The sequence below is a fragment of the Prionailurus bengalensis genome, chromosome B1 (genome assembly GCF_016509475.1).
Source record: "Prionailurus bengalensis isolate Pbe53 chromosome B1, Fcat_Pben_1.1_paternal_pri, whole genome shotgun sequence".
Lineage (NCBI taxonomy): Eukaryota > Metazoa > Chordata > Mammalia > Carnivora > Felidae > Prionailurus > Prionailurus bengalensis.
In genome coordinates, this window is record NC_057344.1 from 75,187,520 (window position 1) to 75,206,738 (window position 19,219).

The 19,219-nt window shown below is 39.6% G+C and overlaps 1 protein-coding gene across 2 annotated transcripts in view; it reads left to right on the forward strand.

Annotated features, from left to right (window-relative positions):
* Nucleotides 1-495: 495 nt before the first annotated feature.
* Nucleotides 496-19,219, forward strand: part of FBXW7 (F-box and WD repeat domain containing 7) — a 226,786-nt gene continuing 208,062 nt past the window's right edge. For both annotated transcript variants that reach the window (XM_043567489.1, XM_043567480.1), the window contains exon 1: nucleotides 496-1,627. The gene's annotated coding sequence lies outside the window, so the exon portion shown is untranslated. The remainder of the gene's footprint in view (nucleotides 1,628-19,219) is intronic.

The window sequence follows — 19,219 nt, forward strand, 5'->3', positions numbered from 1 at the left end:
GGCTTTTCGAAGGCCCATTTGGGGCGATATGCCTCACCTTCGGGGGGTGCGCGCCCGAGCATGGCCGTGCGGCCTGGGCCTTCCTCCTTGCTCCCAAAGGAGCCGTCACCACCTGCCCTGAAGGAAACCTCTACAGAGCAAGCTCTCCCCGCCGCCGTCGGGTCAGGGGTAAGATCAGGCGGCAGCTTAGGCTCCACTCGGCTCCTCCCCTTCCTCTCTTCAATTCTGACGCGGCCGCAGAGGCGGCGGCAGCGGCTGCTAGTCCCGCGGCCCGAGGCGCACCCACCCGCTCGCGGAGCCCAGACTTCCTCTTCCCTTGCAGCGTCATCAGAGCGCGCTGGAGTCAGCCAGGGCGGGGTGATTAGAAAGGGGGAAAAAAAAAAAAAAAAAAAAAAAAAAAAAAGGCCAGCGGAGGAAACGTCCCGGCGGAAAGAGAAGGGAGGGGGTGAGGGGAGCTGTTGCTAGGTGACTTGCGTCATCGGGCCGCGCCGCTTTCCTCCCGCCCCTCTGTGGAGTGAGGCGAGAGCCCCGCACAGAGCGAGCGAGACAGCGAGCTGAGCTCCGGGCGCTACCGCCACCGCAGCGGAGAGCGTGAGAGCGAGGGAGCATCTGAGAGACCCAGCCTCCGCGCACTGGCCACGGCCGAGACCTTCGTCCTGACCTGGACCGGCGGGAGTCGCGGCCACCCCTCTTTTCCCCCCCTCACCTTCCCGGCCGGCAGCGGCGGCTGCACACGCCGGAGCCCGAGCCGGAGCCGGCGGCTGGGGGGGCTGGGAGGCGGCTACCTCAGGCCGGGACTAGTCAGCTGCTCCGCGGTGAGAAGACGCTGAGGAGGGGGTCGGAGCTTCTGTCTCGTCCCGGGGCGCGGGGCGAGGGACCCCCAACGTGTAGGGAGGGGGTCCCAGCCGCAGCGACACATGCGGGAGCCGGGAGCGGGGGCGGCGCCGAGCGGAGCCGGCCGGGTCCCCCACCTCGCCGCCGCCTCGGCCACCCGCCCGGGGCCGTAGCATCTTGCCCCCAGAGTGTATGAACCCGGGACCCACGCTCAGCAACCACCCCCCGGCCGGGGGGGCGGGGACCCCAATGTGAAGCGGCGGCCCCGGCGGCGGGGAGAGCAGGACCGGCGCCACCGTCCTTTCCTTACCTTCCCCCTCTCCTCAGCCCCCTCGCGAGGGGGGGGGGTCTTTTCCCTCGGCCTGTCGCCGGCCCCCCGGCTCCTCGGCAGGACTCCGGGAGGAGTTCTTAGAGCCCCCTCCCCCGCCCCAGCCCCGAGGGCGGCGGGGCCGGGGGGGACCCGGGGGGCCGGCCGCAGCCTCAGCCCAGAGGAAAACTTTATAAAAGCAAAATCTGGAGCCTCCCAAACGTGACTGTCCCGGGAGAAGTGGCCCAGGACGGGCAGCGGACACAGCCTGAAGGGACCCGGGAAGAGGAAAAGCGGAGGTAAGCGGGGCCGCTGCCGCCTCCTCTGCTCCGGCAGCGCGGAAGAGACCCGGGTGACCGCCTGGCTTAGAGACACAAGCACCGCTTCTTCCTCAGTAACGCGCCGAGCCTTCCGCAGCTGCCGCTTCAGAGCGAACGAGGAAGGGAACCAGCCCACTTTCTCAGCGCCACGGCTCTTCCCTAAAGTGTGAGTGGCCCCGGGAAAGGGAACGGAGGGGCGGAACGTGGGAGGATACCGGTTCGCTCTCCTGGAGTTTGGCTGATGTTTGACCGGAGTGTTGGGAGAGCGTGGATCGGAGGGTGTATCTATCTTTATGTTTACAGCGAGGAGGAGGGTCTTGGATCGTCCACGGGGTTCGAACGTTTAATACGTGGACTAGGCAAGCTCGCAGGTTCCCTTAGGGGAGTTCTGCCCCTATCCAGGGTGGACACTTGCACCTTTCTGGCCAGTAATTGGCAAAGGGAAATTGAGGAAGCCAAAGCATATGTGCACACAAAGGACATCTCTGTAATACACCTTTTCCTGGTACAGCGGGTGTGAAACCCCGCTGTGGTTTTTGTTTCGGGGCAACTCTTATTTGGGCTCCCACGAGGGAACCTTTTATCCTGCGAACCCCTGAAAGTAAAATTCCTTTCTTCTTCTGCGGTTTCCCTCGAGAGATTTTCATTTCGGTGCCTGCTGGTGCAGGAATTTTTTCACCTCCTCATTTCTTGGGTCCAGTTCCTGTGCATCAGGACACTGTGACAGATTTCAGTTACTCAGGAAATTCTGAGTTCTTATGAATCACAGCTTACTTGGAGGAGAGCATCTAGTACTTTAACCAGTTTTTAAAAGTTGTTACATTTTTTCCTTACCCAAATGCTTTTTTTTTTTTTTTTTCTTTAAATGTTTGGGTAGCATATGTCCTAATTGCTGGCTTTTTTTTTTTTTTGTACTTGGCAGAATGACTTGAGACTTGCTTGTTTGAGTTATCTTTACTTCCCTATCAAATGAGGAGAAACTTTTTTTTCAAATGAGGGGAAACTTCTTTAAGTTTGTTTTTACTTATTTTGGGAGAGAGATCCGTGTCTGCTCAAGTGGGGGAGGGCCAGAGAGAGAGAGAGAGAGAGAGAGAGAGAGAGAGAGAATCCCAAGCAGGCTTCACACTGTCACGCAGAGCAGGACACAGGTCTTGATCTCACCAACCGTGACATCATGACCTGAGCCGAAATCAGGAGTCAGTTGCTTAACCAGCTGAGCCACCCAGGTGCCCCTGAGAAACTTTTTGGTATTAAACTCTTTGAAGAATGATTATTTCCCTTCCCTTCCATTATTGTGAAGGTGAAGTCTGTAAAAATCTTTGGTTTGAATCTTAGGTATCCTCTCTAGTGTCAAGTTGACATGCGGGAAAGTAATGAGCATTTCATATACTTCTACAGACCCTAAGGGTTCAGTACAGGGTAGAATTTTATTGAATAGAACATTGGCAGCGCTATACTGAGAATTGTGGTTCCTCCAGACAGCAGTGTGGACTCACGCCCTCTGAAGCCACTGCTGAGAGAAGCTTTTTGGGAATGAACGTGAGCCTCGGGTTATCTGTGCTAACTTCGTCATTCAGGATCTTGACTAAATGTATTTAAAACTTTCTCAAATAGTGTTTGCATCTGTACTTTTTCTCCTTGAGGTAATGAGTTCTACAAGCTTATTAGACCCTAAATTATTTAACAGTTCATTTATTTATCCCAAACCTGTCTCTCTAAAGTTGTAAGACACATCCAGAGTTCTTGTTCTGAGAAGTGCTAGAACAAGCTGGAGTTCATCTTTTCTTGGTTTTATAGATTTTCATGGTTCCTCTTTACCGTCATCTTCCCTGACTTTGTGTGTCTGTCTTAGAATGATATCTTTCTATTCCTTGATCACTTTGCCCTCCTCAGGAACTTCTCCAGCTATTTTGTTTCTCTTTATATATTTGTGTTTGTTATGCTTTTTAAAGGAACCTTAGGTTCTGTCTATTTTAAATGGGTACTGACATGAAAATACTGATTAGTGGATATAATGTTAGATGTGGAATCAGAAGCAAATGTCTCTGGACCTGTTTGTTATCTTGAGACCTTGAGGATGTTACGTATCCCATGTTTCACAAAGATGGGAAGAAGAGACCTCTAGTCTTGGCATTGGCTGTTTTTTTGGGGCAGGAGGGGGAGACAAACCAACAAACTATAATTTGAAGGTAGATTTGTACTCTATCGGAGTTGCTTACTAACTTTAAGACTTATTTTTATTGCTCTGACTATAGATTGGTTAAAAAGCATGGTAATGTTTTATTGCAAAGAAGCAGTAAAGTGTTTGGGGTCCATTTGGGGTCCCTGCCTTTGAGATGCTTTTATTTATGGCAGAGGCAATGAAACACAAGTTGCATAAAATCGTAGGAAAGGGAGCATGAACCAGTGTTTGTTTATAGCCACTATATATTATGCTACTATGTTTGGTACCTTTAGATATAAATGTATTTGAATATTTTTCATTAGAGAAGTGACTATACAAAACTAATTGGAGTGTCTGAGCCAAATCTGGGAAAGAAGTTCTCTTTTAGGATGAAAGGAGCAGTGGAGGTAAAGTGTTGAAGGCTTTTGGAATTGGACGGTGTGAGAGACAAGTATAATTAGGAAGTCAGCTTGATGGGAATACAGATGGAGATTGGTTGTTGAGTCAGCTTAGGGTTAGTTTGTGTTTGTGCAGCTTTATGAGTATAGCCCAAAGAAGCAATTGAGAGCAATGTTCCTGAGAAGGTAGTTTTAGATGATTGAGGAGAAATTGTATTTTAGGTCAAGAGGCATTATACCTGGAGTAGGATTTTGTTTTTCTAGGAAACCAACATTCAAAAAAATTTTTTTTGATGTTTATTTATTTTTGAGAGAGAGAGCGCGCATGCACACGAATGGGGGCGGGGCAGAAAGAGAGAGAGAGAGGGAGGGAGGGAGACACACAGAATGCGAAGCAGGTTCCAGGCTCTGAGCTTTCAGCACAGAGCGCATGATGGGGCTCAAACCCATAACCCATGAGATCATGACCTGAGCCAAAGTCAGATGCTTGACCGACTGAGCCACTCAGGCATCCCTAAGAGAACCAGCATTTTTACACCATGGTCATCAAAGAGCTATACAGTTGCAAGAGTGAAAAAGAAGATGCCCCCAGTATTTTAGTTTGGTGCTAGTGGTTTCTTATAGAAAATAAATCAGAAATAAGGCAGTAGACTTTGTTTTGGACATTAAATTTTAGGGTGAAAGTTGATGCTGATGCAATCTGAAGATAGAAAAATAGTTAAACTAATGAGTGAAATGCTGAAAATGTAGAGTTAGGAGTCATTTTCACAGTATTACGTTTTCTTGAGAGAGCTGACAGAGTAAAGAGATGAGAAATGTGTATTTTTACTTGGGCGGGGGGAAGGAAATCTGTTAAAGTTAGCAAAGATGTAGTAATGACAGAGAATGGATGAGACTGTACCTAAGAAAATGTTTTAAAAGTAGGTAAGACTTGAAGTCAACAGGGAGGAACAGCTTTTAAACATGGCTACCATGTTCAGTCTTAGGACACGTGAGTCTATATTTTTGAAAGAGCTAACAAGTTTTTTGTAGAGTATATAGGTCCCTTGAGATTTAGTTTCAAAGAATATATAGGATTTCACTGTAAAGGAAACTATACATGAAAGCGCAGATTTGTTTTTATAAAAATTTGTGTTTTTAAAGTTTGCCCTTCATTATTATCCTGAGTTTGGTCTTTAACATGATGAAGTGGGGCTAAAAATAGCTGGCAGAGAAGCCCGCTTCCCCTGCTTGCAGTTGATGTGTGTCTTTGTGTCCCATACAATGGAGGGGGATATTCCTGTGTTGGCACAGCAGTGCTGAAAATGCCTTTTTTTTTAAAGCCTTTTTATTAAAAAATAAACAAACAAAAAACGACTTGGCATTTAAAAAAATTCAGCTGTCTTTGAAGCATGAGACACCGTAAGACTTTTTTTGTGGTGAAACCTGCAGCTAATGGAACTAGCATTTAGTGTTGACTGACAAAGATAAGGGTTGTGAGATAGGGTACACACACACACACACACACACACACACACGCACTTCTATCTCCACACATTTTGTGTTCCTTAGTTCAATTCACCACCTTCCTACTAGCTTCTTTGGCCTCTTCATAAGGGTTTAATACAGGGAGCTGGATCTTAGGTGATTCTAGGATGAGGATACAGGGACTAGAATTATGCCATACAGGTGCCTTCTCCAGCCTCTACTTTCCACAATATTTTTTATGCAGGTAAAACCATGTTTAGATGAACTTAAAAGGCAGCCTTTTCGGGTTGACATGATTTACTAGCAAAGATAGGGGGAAAGGTGGGACTCTGGTAGGAGGGAGTGTTGACTTCATGTGCTTTGCCTTGGCAACTTTGGGATTGATATGGGATAATTAAAGACCCTTGGGTGTGCATTTGTGTTTTAGTACTCATGACCTGAAAGCCTACACCTAGGCTGGCAGCAGCTCAACTTGTGTACTTTAGAAATGGTTCTTGGAGAAGTCGTGAGTTGCTCTCACATCTCATTGTGCAGAGGAGGGGTTGGTAATTTTTTTTCTTTTTTTTTGGTAAAGGACCAGTTAGTAAATATTTTAGATTTTGTGGTCCACATCTGGTACAACGATTGAGTTCTGTTCTTGTAGTGTAAAAGCCATAGCAATATATAAGCAAGTGAGTGTGACTGTGTTCCAGTAAAACCTTAAACAGTTGACCCTAGAACAGTGTGTGGGTTAGGGGCACCAGTCCCTTGTGCAGCAAAAATCCATGTATGACTTTTGACTCACACCGAACTTAACTATTGATGACCTATTGTTGACTAGAAGCGTTACCAGTAACAGTCTGTTAACACATTTTTTGTAGATTTATATGTATTATAGACTACATTCTTACAATTTACTACATTCTTACAATATTGAAAGAGAAAAGAAACTTATTAAGAAAATTTTAAGGAAGAGAAAGTACATTGACAGTACCGTATGTATTGAAAAAAATTTATGTGTAAGTGGATTAGCGCAGTTCAAACCCATGTTGTTCAAGGGTCACCTGTACATAAAAACAGGAGGTAGGTTGGATTTGACCTGTAGTTTATGGAACCCCAGTGTAGACAACTGCCCAGGTCCACCAACATATGGTGTAAGCATTCCATTACAAAGATTGGAGTGGCTGCTTTAGGTGTTCTCCATTTTCTAAGTGAGATGTGTCCTTGAGGGTTGTGTTAAAATGATTCCGTAGTAAATCTGGAGTCAACTGTTCAAAATACTTTTGCCTTCAGAGTGATGGAAACTATGGATTGAGGAACAAGGTGGCAGTCCTGTCTATAGCATCTAAAAAATACAGACTTACTTGCATTTTCTTATTCTAAGATAAATAATTGACATAGTGGTATACTGGCTATGTGTCATAGCTGAAAGTATTTTTGAAGAAACTTAGGGGTGTAATTTTGGATGGTTCTGAAAATAAATTGTAAAGCATTTATTTTAATGTAAAATTATAAGTGTTTATGGTTGGTTTGAATCAGATGAAAATATTAGCCAAGTTGTAAGAACATTAAGTTTTGATACTTTTTTAAATTATTTACTTATTTTTGAGAGAGAGAAAGAGAGAGCAGAGGAGGGCCAGAGAGAGAGAGAATCCCAAGCAGGCTCTGCTGTGACGTGGGACCTGATGAGGGGCTTGAACTCAGGAACAGTGAGATCATGACCTGAGCCCAAATCAAGAGTTAGCCGCTTAACTGACTGAGCCACCCAGATGCCCCAAGATTTGATACTTCTGTTTCTAAAAGTCTTAATTTCTTGCAATGACCAATTCAGTATGTAGAATAATGGGGTGCACAGTTTTTGTTTTGTTAAGTCTTAACAAATCCTCTATTTTTTTTAATGTTTATTTACTTTTAAAATTTTTTTTATTTTTTTGATTTTGGCTCAAGCACGCAAACAGGGGATGGGCGGAGAGAGAGGGAGACACAGAATCTGAGGCAGGCTCCAGGCTCTGAGCCATCAGAACAGAGTCTGATGCGAGACTCGAACTCACAAACTGTGAGATCATGACCTGAGCTGAAGTTGGATGTTCAACTGACAGAGCCAGCCAGGTGCCCCTTCTTAACAAATCGTCTAAATAACTTAAACGTATACTCTAAAAAATGTTTGCTGTATTCTTAAGGGTAAATGTAGCATGGATGAACTTATTTCTTAGGAGACACTGTCTCAAATGTATTGTTTAGGAAGGATAATTCACTTTGTACAGTTTTACATTATAGCTAATATCAAAACATTTGTTTCATATGTCAACAAATTCTTGCATTAGATGATGGTATATTTTTACCCTGACTTCATAAATATTATTTATTTCATGATTCCCCTATTTATTGCAGGGGAGGAGGTGACCCTTGCAATAATGATAATTTTTAAATTAGTTTCTAACCTGCTTTTATGTTTCATAGTATTTCTACGCATGTAATTGGTACTTCATTTCCTCTTTCATTAAAAAAATGTATACAGTTTGACAATTTAGGCTACCTTTTAGTAGGTCATTACAAAGTTGCTTTCCTATTCATTAGGAGAGGATTCTTGTTCTTTTGAAAATCTTAATTTTTGTCATTTCAGGTAATTTTCTCATTGTCTTAAGCTTAAGGATAGTTGGTGATTTAAAAGACACAAGGTATCCATCTCATATCTGCAAATATTACAAATAAAAATATTCTATATTGGTGACATTTTCAGTGGAGCAGGGGAAAGAATGCTGTATTAGTGTTTTTCCTTTTTTTTTTTAAACTTAGCTGCATTGTCATTACAAACAGATGAGTAAAGTTGCTTTCAAATAATAAACTTTTTTTTGAAGAAATTTTTTATTGAAGAATAATTGACACACAATATTGCATTAGTTTTAGGTGTACAATGTAGTAATTCCATATTTATATACATTAGGAAGTGGTTGCCACAGTTAAGACTAGTTATCATCTGTCACCATGCAAAGTTGTTACAATATTATCAACTATATTCCTTATGCTGTACATTACGTCCCATGTTGTATTTATTTTGTTATTTGAAGATTGTACCTCTTTATCTCCTTTACCACCTATTTTATCCATCTCCTCATCCCCCTGCTCCCGCCCCCTTCCTGGCAACCATCAGTTTATTCTTTATGAGTCTGTTTCCTGTTTTGTTTTCTTTCTTCATTTTGTTTTGTTTTGTTTTGTTTTAAATTCCACATGTAAGTGAAATCATATGATATTTGTCTTTCTCTGTCTGAATTATTTTACTTAGGATAATACCCTTAGGTCCATCCATGTTGCAAATGGCAAGATTTCATTCATTTTTATGGCTGAGTAATACTCCATTGCATATATATACCACATCTTCTTTGTGTATCTGTTGATGGACATTTAGATTGTTTGCATATCTTGGCTGTTGTAAGTAATGCTGTGATGAACATCGGGGTGGTATATGTCTTTTTTAATTAGTATTTTCATGTGCTTGCTTCGGCAACACATATACTAAAATTAAACTAGTATTTTCATTTTTCCAGATACATACCTAGGAGTGGAATTGCTGGATCATATGGTAGTTCTATTTTTAATTTTTTGAGGAACCTCTCCACTGTTTTCCACAGTGGCTGTACCAGTTTGTATTCCCACTAATAGTGCATGAGAATTCCCTTTTCTCCACATCCTTGCCAACACTTTTTTTTTTTATACAGTTATTTATTTTACATAGACGTGGTTTTTACACAGCCATCTCTAAGGTAAATAAATTATATGATCTTTTTCTAAGAGCAGGTTTTGATCAGGAAGTAGGTGAACAGACCGTGGAGACTCTGAATTCTTGAAGGGAAAGGATGCTATTGAGGAAGAAGCGAGTTAAGGAAGAAGTTATTAGTGATATGCCAAATTTCTCTTACCATATAATTTGGCTGAAATCTGCCTTCATTCAACTTGATAGCAAATTTTGAGTAAATAATGAACTCTTGCATTTAAACCTTTTTACTTGGAGACTTTTTCCTGCCCAGTGTAAAACCAGTCTGTCTTACGTCTTAATGTACTTTTCGATTTTTGCTACTTTCTTTTGAGACTTTCATTGTTTTTTTCTCATGATATCTTTTATAGTATGTTTAGAGTGTATTTTCTAAATATACTCTATGTATATGACATTTCCTGAACACTATGGGATATGTATTTTCTAATAATTATACTACTTCACACAAGTATATTTAAAATTTCCTCCTATTCCACCTCAGAATTGTGAAATATTTGAGGGAACATTTGTACTTGATTTGGATTTTGAATGACTAATATGTAATAATTTCTCTAAAATATTCCTTTAAATTTTTTGGGTAACTCGATTTCTTTAAAACAGTAAGCTAGTACAAGAAAGTGTGAGAGCCTGTATGTGTTGTATTATCCTGCGGTGCAGTGGTTGAAAAATAATAAACAAAAATGTACCAGAGACCTCACTGCTTGAGTATCTTTTACTCTTTTCTCTGTCACCTAAGGGATAGCTAGTGGATCACTCAGATATTGTGCAGTTTCTATTGCTTTGCTGTGCTGCCTCTGCCCTTTCTTTATAGCTGGGGGGTAGCTACTGGAAATCTGGGTGGCTTTAGGTAGCATGTATTGTGTGTGTCTGTGTGGACATATACCTAGTGTACTGTATTAGGTGCTCCTTTCTGCATGACTGTTCTCGGATTTAGGAAATATTGAAAGACATAGTGCAAAATGTATGTTTTTTAAAGTTTATTTATTTTGAAAGAGAGAGAAAGTGCAAATGTGGGAAGAATAGAGAGAGAGGAGAGAACTAGAATCCCAAGCACGTTCTGTACCGTCAGGGCAGAGCCTGTCATGAGACTTGAGCCAATAAACTGCAAGGTCATCACCTGCGCCAAAGTCCACACTTAACTGAGCCACCCAAAAGACATAGTGCAAAATATTTTTAATGTCACTTAGCCTTTCCTCTGAGAGGATCATCATTGGGTAAGATACTGTTTTCTTCTGGCTTTTTTTTTTTTTTAAGAGAGAGAAAAGAATGAGTGGGGAGAGGCAGAGGGAGAGAGAGAATCTTAAGCAGGGTCCACACCCAGCGTGGAGCTGAGGATACTGCTCCCCGGGGCGGGGGGGGGGGGGGGGGGGTGTTGATCACGACCATGAGATCATGATTTGAGTTGAAATCAAGAGTTGGAAGTGTAACCAACTGAGCCACCCAGGCACCTCTCTTCTGGCTTTTTCATCCCATAGCATCTTGAGTGAACCCAATAATATATGTTAGTGTAACATGTGAAGTCTGGAGACAAATTGCTGGTTTGTTTTTGGAAGAATGTATATATCTTATCAGACTTTTTAGGATGGCTGACATAAAGTAATGTGACCCATCCCTGTTAGTTCTTTGAGTTAAAGATCTTTTAAGGTATGATATGGACAGCCCTAAAGTCAGGCCTTATATTGTCCAGCATTTAAATTCAGCCCTAGAATTTGACAAATAATACTGAAGTAATTCCGCAGTGTTTTCAGAAGTATCTGAACTAGCATATGATTCATTAACATTTTATTAAAAACTCTTGAAAACTAGAGAATGACACACTGCTGTGTTTATTATTTAGAGGAAAGAAGGACTGATTTGAACATAACTTGAATTTGAGTTCATTTCCAAAGACCTCAGTAGTACTTGGATCACAAAGGACTCTTTTTTGAATAATTCATTGATTATCTCTGAAAGTGACTGTGGTGTAAATTGTTTATTTAGAAATATCAGGATGCAATTTAGTTATCAAGTCTCTTAACTGTCCATCTCTTTAGTGCTTGGGAATAAAAAGCTTTAAAAAATTATGAAAAAGCTGGGACGCTTGGGTGGCTAAATTGATTGGGTTGTCTGACTCTTGATTTCAGCTCAGGTCATGATATCGTGGTTGTGAGATTGAGCCCCGTGTTGGGCTCTGGGCTGACAGCATGGAGCCTGCTTGGAATTTTCTTTCTCCTTCTCTCTCTCTGTCTCTGTCTCTTCCCTGCTTATGCTTGCTCACTTTCTCTCTCAAAAAAAATTAATAAACTTAAAAAAATTATGAAGAACTTTAACAAGTTTTATCTGTATCATTATATCTGAAATTATCATTCCATCTCAAATTAAGATTGAAGGAATTTCGTTTATGTGATTCAGTTTTAACTAAATTTTAGTTTTCTCCCTTTTTAAAAATGATTAGTATGTGTGTGTTATTCTGTTTTCACTTTTTGTGTTTATTATACACATCAGTTTTCAGAAATAACTTTTCCTTCAAGCTTGGCATAATCAGTGTTCTGTTGGCCAGCATAAGAAACAAATGCTTCTTGACTGTTTTATATTTGGAAAGTTTCTATTTTGAGAGCAATTTGGTGATGTCTTCATAGTCTGTTTATTTAATAGAAGTGTATATTTAAGATAAGTATATGAAAAAAATCCAAAGGCAGAAAGAAAATATTGAGATATATTTCTTAGTAGTGATTATCTTGCCAGCTCTTGTCCTCATTCTCTAACTTCTTTTACGGCAAGTTTGTTGTAGGTTTTGATGTAAATGCAAAAGCTAGATTGGTTTACATATTAATGGATCTCTAGCTATGTGGTTAATTTAATAAAAATTCTAGTTCAAAAAAAATCCAGCTATTTTAAATATTTTTCTTTGTTGGTGGCAGTTGGAGTTTATGCTTCTGGAGTTATGCTTCTTTCCATTTCAGAGATTTTTCAAAATAGGATTTTATGATTATGACTAGTTTACTAGGTAGATGGGAGAAGAGGATAGTTTTTCTAGTGACTGTAATTTCTTTTTATTTATTGTGTATGTAATACCAGAAGGTTATATAAATAAATTTGTGGATCATCCTTTTTCTTTTGCATAATTGGTGGTCTCTTAATTGACTACTACCATGTGAATTTGAGAACATAAACTTTGGAATGTTGCTGTCATGAGTGGGGAATCTTTTTCTATTGAATATTACATAGGCAGATTTCTTTTCACTGAAGAAATATTAAAATACTGATTTATTAGATTAGAAATTTAGAGCAGGAGACAGAAAACTTCAGATTTTTTTTGTGAAGGCCAGATATTTGGTAGGAGAGGTGGGATGTACAGAGGGTGGGGAGAGCCACAGAGCCAAGGAAGGAGGGAAGGGCAGATACCAGGGAGAATGGCACCGGAAGTTTTGAGGTCAGTCTTAGTCAGAGGTCACACCCTGTTATTTCTTCGGGTTTGTGGAGTGGGGTGTTACCACATGTTATCTACCATCCTTTGAAATGTTGATTAGATTAACTCCTAGCTTTTCAACATCTGGATTCTTTAAGCCATTGAAGTTTTAATCTGTTTGGGATAATCAATGTATCCTAGGGTGGGAAAATTTCCACAATACCAGCTGTGGTTATTGAAGGGGCAGACAGGGTTTTCAACTGCTAGTGGAGTTTCTTTTTTTTTGTTTTTGTTTTTGTTTTTTTTCCTCGTTGGCAAAATTTCCCTAGCTTTGCCTAAGTGGGATGCGTGTAATTCTGTATATGTGACATAGTGGTTGAGAGGCAAGCTTTGGAGATGATAGACCCAGGTTCAGCTGTATTGTTTTGTGACTTTGGGCACATTATTTATTCTGTGTGTGTTCCTTGTAAAAACTGGGCGATAGTAATAATACCTACCTCTTTCATAGGGTAGTCAAGGTAGTCAATATTCATTATAATATATGAGTTAATGCATTACAAGGTCTGGCTCAGAGTTAGTGCCCAGGGAATGTTAGTTGTTGAAATTAATAGTATTAATATTATAATATTGTTATTGTTGTTTCTGTGAGGTTGCTGTTTTGAATGCCAGAGGCATTTGTGATCTTCTGAAGAGGTCACTATTTTGAATACTGCCTTTTTTCAGCAGCAGGTATTTATTGAACACCTGCTATGTCAGGTATTGATCTGAGTGCACAAAACATAAAAATCCCTGCCCTCCTGAAACTTATGTTCTCTTTGGGGACCCAAGATACACAAAGCAAAATAGATGACCCATCACTCATTTTATGAAATGTGGTGTTTGACTTTATAGCTAAGCCTGTGTTAACCAACCTATCAGCTTTTACTTTAGATCGTTTTTTGTTTGTTCTTCTTTCAGTGCTTGAGAGTGTTTGGTGGCAGAAGCACCCTAAAAGCATGGAACTAGTCTCATTGTCTCAGGTTATGGCTCAATGTTAATTTTAAGGCAGTCTTACACTCCTCATCATTTCCTTGACTTACTACTTAAATTGGCTATCACAGACTTTCCTTTCAGTCCCCAAATTTCTGTTGCACATTGTTTGCAGAAGTGGTGCTTCTCCCCATCTCATTACCTTTTGCTCATCCATGTCACTTCTTAAGAAAAGGAATTGATTACTAGAAACCTTTTTAACGTTTATTTATTTTTGAGACAGAGAGAGACAGAGCATGAGGGGGGGGAGGGGCAGAGAGAGAGGAAGACACAGAATCTGAGGCGGGCTCCAGGCTCTGAACTGTCAGCACAGAGCCCGACGTGGGGCTCGAACTCACGGACCGTGAGATCATGACCTGAGCTGAAGTCGGCCGCTTAACCGACTGAGCCACCCAGGCGCCCCCTAGAAACCTTTTAAAGAAATATTCCCTGACTAATCTACTGTATACTTTTCCTTCATCTATTTTGTTATTCCCACCTTCTGTCTATTGTTAACTGAGATATTTAACTAGTTTATTGCCTGTCTTGTGTTAAAAAATTAAAAAAAATTTTTTTATTTATTTTTAAGAGACAGAGAGACAGGAGACAGCACCAGCTGGGGAGGAGCAGAGAGAGAGGGAGACACAGAATCCGAAGCAGGCACCAGGCTCTGAGCTGTCAGCACAGAGCCTGACGCGGGACTCCCAACTCCATGAACCATACGATCATGACCTGAGCCAAAGTCAGACACTTAACCGACCCAGGTGTCCCTACTCTCTGTCTTTTAAAAAAATATTTTTCTTGTTTCTTCAGTTAAATTGTAAGACATTGTAGGTTAGGGACCACTTTTCTATTCTGAGCCTTTGCTTCCTCGCTTGAAAAAAAGATACTACCTATCTCACAGGGAAGCTGTGAGATTTCAGGGAGATAATGTGTGAAAAAGGTCCTGAGCTAAATCCTAATAGTAGTTTCATTTTCTTTGAACCACTCTAGTTCTAAAGTTGATACTAGGCATATATAGTCAGTGCTTAAAAAAAATACTTGTTAAGTTATTCTGAAGTGAGGTTGGAAGTCTTGTAACTTCTACTTGTGTGGCTAATTTCAGTTTTTACTTCCAGATGAGATTTAAAACATTACTTTTCATGTATCAGATAATAAAGGTGAGATATTAATAAGAGATGACATAACAGTGATTAGGAGCAGGGACTCAAGCCACTATCATTTGGGTTCAAATACAGACTACCACACTTACTGGTTGTGTGACATTTGGCAAGTTGTTTAATTCTGCTGGTTTTAGTTTCTTTATTTGTAAGATGGGGAAGACCATAACCAACTCATGGATACTATGTTGCTAGAGTAAATGAGATAATAAATGAGAAGCACAGAGCAGTGCTTGGCACATAACAATGGCCCCAGCGAACATTTGGCAATATCTGGAGGTGTTGTTGATGGTCACAGCTAGGGAGAGGTATGTGTGTTACTAATATCTAGTGGGTAGAGGGCAGGTATAAACAATGTACAGCACAGCACCTCACAACAAAGGCTTATTTGGTCCAAAACGTCTGTTGTGTGAAGGTTGGGAAACCTGCTTTATAAAAAGTCCTCTGTTTCTCATTTGGGTATTTTTTTCATACAAGGTGCTTTGCCAATTCCATTGTGTATAAATACTGATTATTGATAAAGATAAATCACAGACATGGATCTCATTTAACATTCATTTTAAAGGACAGATATAAAGGAAAATTAATAGATTTCATGATTTTTAAAAAAGATTATAGGGCAGTTACTCCAAAAGTAATCTAAAAGTGCTTCCATTTATTATTCAGAAACTAGGAAAGATTTCCAGGTGGATTTTACTAATCTGTTTTTCTAAATGGCAAACTGTTCATGTAAAAGTGTATCAAGAATAGGGAGCTTATGAGATGTGAGTGCCATAGTGTGTAAATATTCATAGGATCAAATATACACTAATGGACAAAGTAAGTATCAAGGTTAATGGAATGATCTATTGGGAGAAACCTTGGATCGCATCTAATTTCCCTCTCTTGTTTTAGTACTCACCACGTTAAGGGCTGTTTAACTGAGGACTTCATCTTTCTATTAATCTCTCTCCCTCTCTCTCTTTTTTTTTTTTTCCTGTTTAAAATTGCACGTTTACCATTCCCTATTTCAGAAGCTTCTAAATTGATTTCTTTGCTACTGTCCTTTATATTCCTTCCTGAATTGATTCTGCTTAAAGGGGAGCCTTTCTAGTCTGGATTCAGTTTACCATTCAGACCTCTGAGCACCAATCCCTTTATTTCTGGGAGAGAATTAAGTGCTAATGCCCTAAGGTTGGAATTGGAATGAACTAACTTTTCTTATGCATGGTATGAGTTGTATATCATCTTTGGGAGAATTGGCGAAATAGTTCATTGCATCATTTCCTGTATTTTGTATGTCAAGTGATTTTCCTCACTTGTGTCTAAACACTGTATATCCATATATACACATGTAAAGTATGTATATACTTAATGCATATTTGTGTGTGTGCGTGTATGTATGTGTGCATGTATATACTTTCACGTAAAATTGTCTCTGCACTTTGCTCTTTCCTCTGTCTGGAGTATTCTTTTCCTTTCATCTGCAAAACATTTATCTCTTAAGACCCTACTTAAATATCATCTTCTCTAGGAAGCCTGTCCTCATTAATGTAAGTGGAATTGTTTTTTTTTTTTTTTTTTTTTTTCTGGTTATCCACAGTCTCTGTGTGGCTTTTATAGCACTTAAAATAGTTGTTCATATTTTTCTCTTCTACTGGTCAGTTCTTTGAGGGCAAGTGTTATGTCTTACTCATCTTTCAGTTAATATCTTCTCCCCCCAAGTGCCTAATATTTACTGCTCTTTAGCAGGCATATAGTTTGCTAACAAATGAAAGAGAAAAAAAAAAGATTGGAGAGATTTTTTAATGCGCTCTGTAAGAGGAGGACATTATCATGTCACCTTTGCTTCAAAGTGCTTAGTGTAGTAACTGTTCATAGGTGTTAAACAAATATTTATTAAATGACTTAGAAACCAGTTCTAATAATGGTTGGAAATTTCGTGTAAAGTTTTTCTTGTGTATTTCGAGAGGGCGTATCCTAAAAGTAAAATAGCCTAGATATTTGGTACATCTGATGCATTAAGTTGAACTTTCTTTTCCTGACTCGGTAATGAGACTTTTATCCAGCAAATACTTTCTGAAAGATGCTTTTAGTTGTTTTCTTTTTCTCCTGTGGGTCCATTCTAGTGCTGAGCTTGTTGAAAAGGTGAATGTGTAGTATCTGTGCTACATCATGGGTGAGCAAGTAAAAGGCCTCTGTTCTTCTCTGTACATTTGGGCCCAAACAGAGTGATTATATATTTTCTCTCAAGTATGGATAATGACACTATTGAAGCGTGAGAGAGAAAAAAGGCAATTGGAGGTGAGGAAGTTGCCTACTAGGTCTCTTTTTCTTTTGATGATGATTGATTTTTTCCTCAGAGCTGCCTCCATTTATTTATAAAGAATTAGCTAGAAGAGAGAGGGGTGTGAATCTAGAGGATAAGAATATAAGTTTGATAACATGGTAAATAAGTATTTTGATAATTATTGTAATTATAATCCTTATTACCACTTATTGAATGTTTACTATATGTCAGGCACTATGCTAAGGATTTTTGTGTGCATTAGTTAATTTACTCCTCCCAGTAGTCCCTAGGAAATAGATAGTAATAAATTTGTTTTATAACAAGAAATAGATTCCCAAGAATATATAGCTAGGAATTTGAACTCACAGAACTGGGATTCAAATCCTGATCCATCTGATTCTGTGGTCTGTGCTTTTAATCACCATGCATGCATGCTGCCTCTTAAGTTTCATGGGAGGAGTTTTGTACTGAAAATGGGACGTCAACAGGTATACTGAGATAGGAGGGGAAATAGGATTTCACCCTATATATATTTGTTAGAAGGAAGACGATTAACAGACTCACGGAGAAGCAATTCCCAGGTTTATGTCCTGACACACAACAATTGTGAAATTTAAGCTTGCCATTTGAATTGACTTGCATTAACCTGCAATTTTCATTAAATTTAGTCTTGCTCTTGCTATGATCATCAGGAGCTAGATACATCTTCAGCAGTAGAAGAAATCCATTTAGGCAAAATCTAAGAGATAGTGGAGCAGAGAGATTTTTATAACTTTTTCTGTGGGTAAAATATATTTTATAGTTACACTGAACTGTTTTGAGATTCTTGTTTATGGGATGAGCCACGGAAATCTGTTATTTAGGATTTGAAAATTTATAATATGGCATGAGGTATAGCAGAAAATTTGAGAATCAGCACTTATTAGGTTCTAAGGTATAAATTGTTTAAGTCAATGCATATCTGTGGTGTGTTTCCCTTATGTGATTTCTTAGACTATTTTTGTTATTTAAACAAAATTCTTTTTTCCTGCTTTTCCATACTTTGTACAGGATTATTCCTTACAATTAGTTTACTTATAGGTGTTTTATATTTAATAAATATGGTGAACACATATTATTTTTATTTGTTCACAGGAGGTTTAAATAGTTTTCATAATTTTATTTTGTTATCTAAATCTAAAATGTTTCCTGAAAGATTTTCTCTTTCTTCTTGATTGTATTTTAAATGCTGTATTTGTAACTTTAGTTATATATATTTGAACTTTGCCTTTTCCAGAATTTTAATTTATGTTTTTGTAAAATTGTATCAAAACTTACTTGCCAAAGCTAAGAGTAGGTTGCTGAATGATGTTCTGTTAAAGATTAAAAATGCAGAGTAACACCAGCATTCTTCACAGAGCTAGAACAAACAGTCCTAAAATTTGTATGGAACCACAGAAGACCTCGAAAAGCCAAAGTAATGTTGAAAAAGAAAACCGAAGCTGGAGGCATTACAATCTCAGACTTTAGCCTGTACTACAAAGCTGTAATCATCAAGATAGTATGGAATTGGCACAAAAACAGATATGTAGATCAATGGAACAGAATAGAAAACCCAGAAATGGACCCACAAATGTATGGCCAATTAATCTTCAACAAACCAAAAAAGAGTATCCAATGGAAAAAAGACAGTCTCTTTATCAAATGGTGCTGGGAGAACTGGACAGCAACATGCAGAAGAATGAAACTGGACCACTTTCTTATACCATACATAAAAAAACCTCAAAATGGGTGAAAGACCTAAATGTGAGACAGGAAACCATCAAAAATCCTAGAGGAGAAAACAGGCAGCAACCTCTTTAACCTTGGCTTCAGCAACCTCATACTTGACATATCTCCGAAGGCAAAGTAAGTAAAAGCAAAAATGAACTATTAGGACCTCATCAAGATAAAAAGCTGCTGCACAGCAAAAGAAACAATCAACAAAACTAAAAGGCAGCCGACAGAATGGGAGAAGATATTTGCAAATGACATATCAGATAAAGGGTTAGTATTCCAAAATCTTAAAAGAATTTATCAAACTTAACAAACACCTGAAAAACAAATAATCCAGTGAAGAAATGGGCAGAAGACATGAATAGATACTTTTCCAAAGAAAACATCCAGATGGCTAA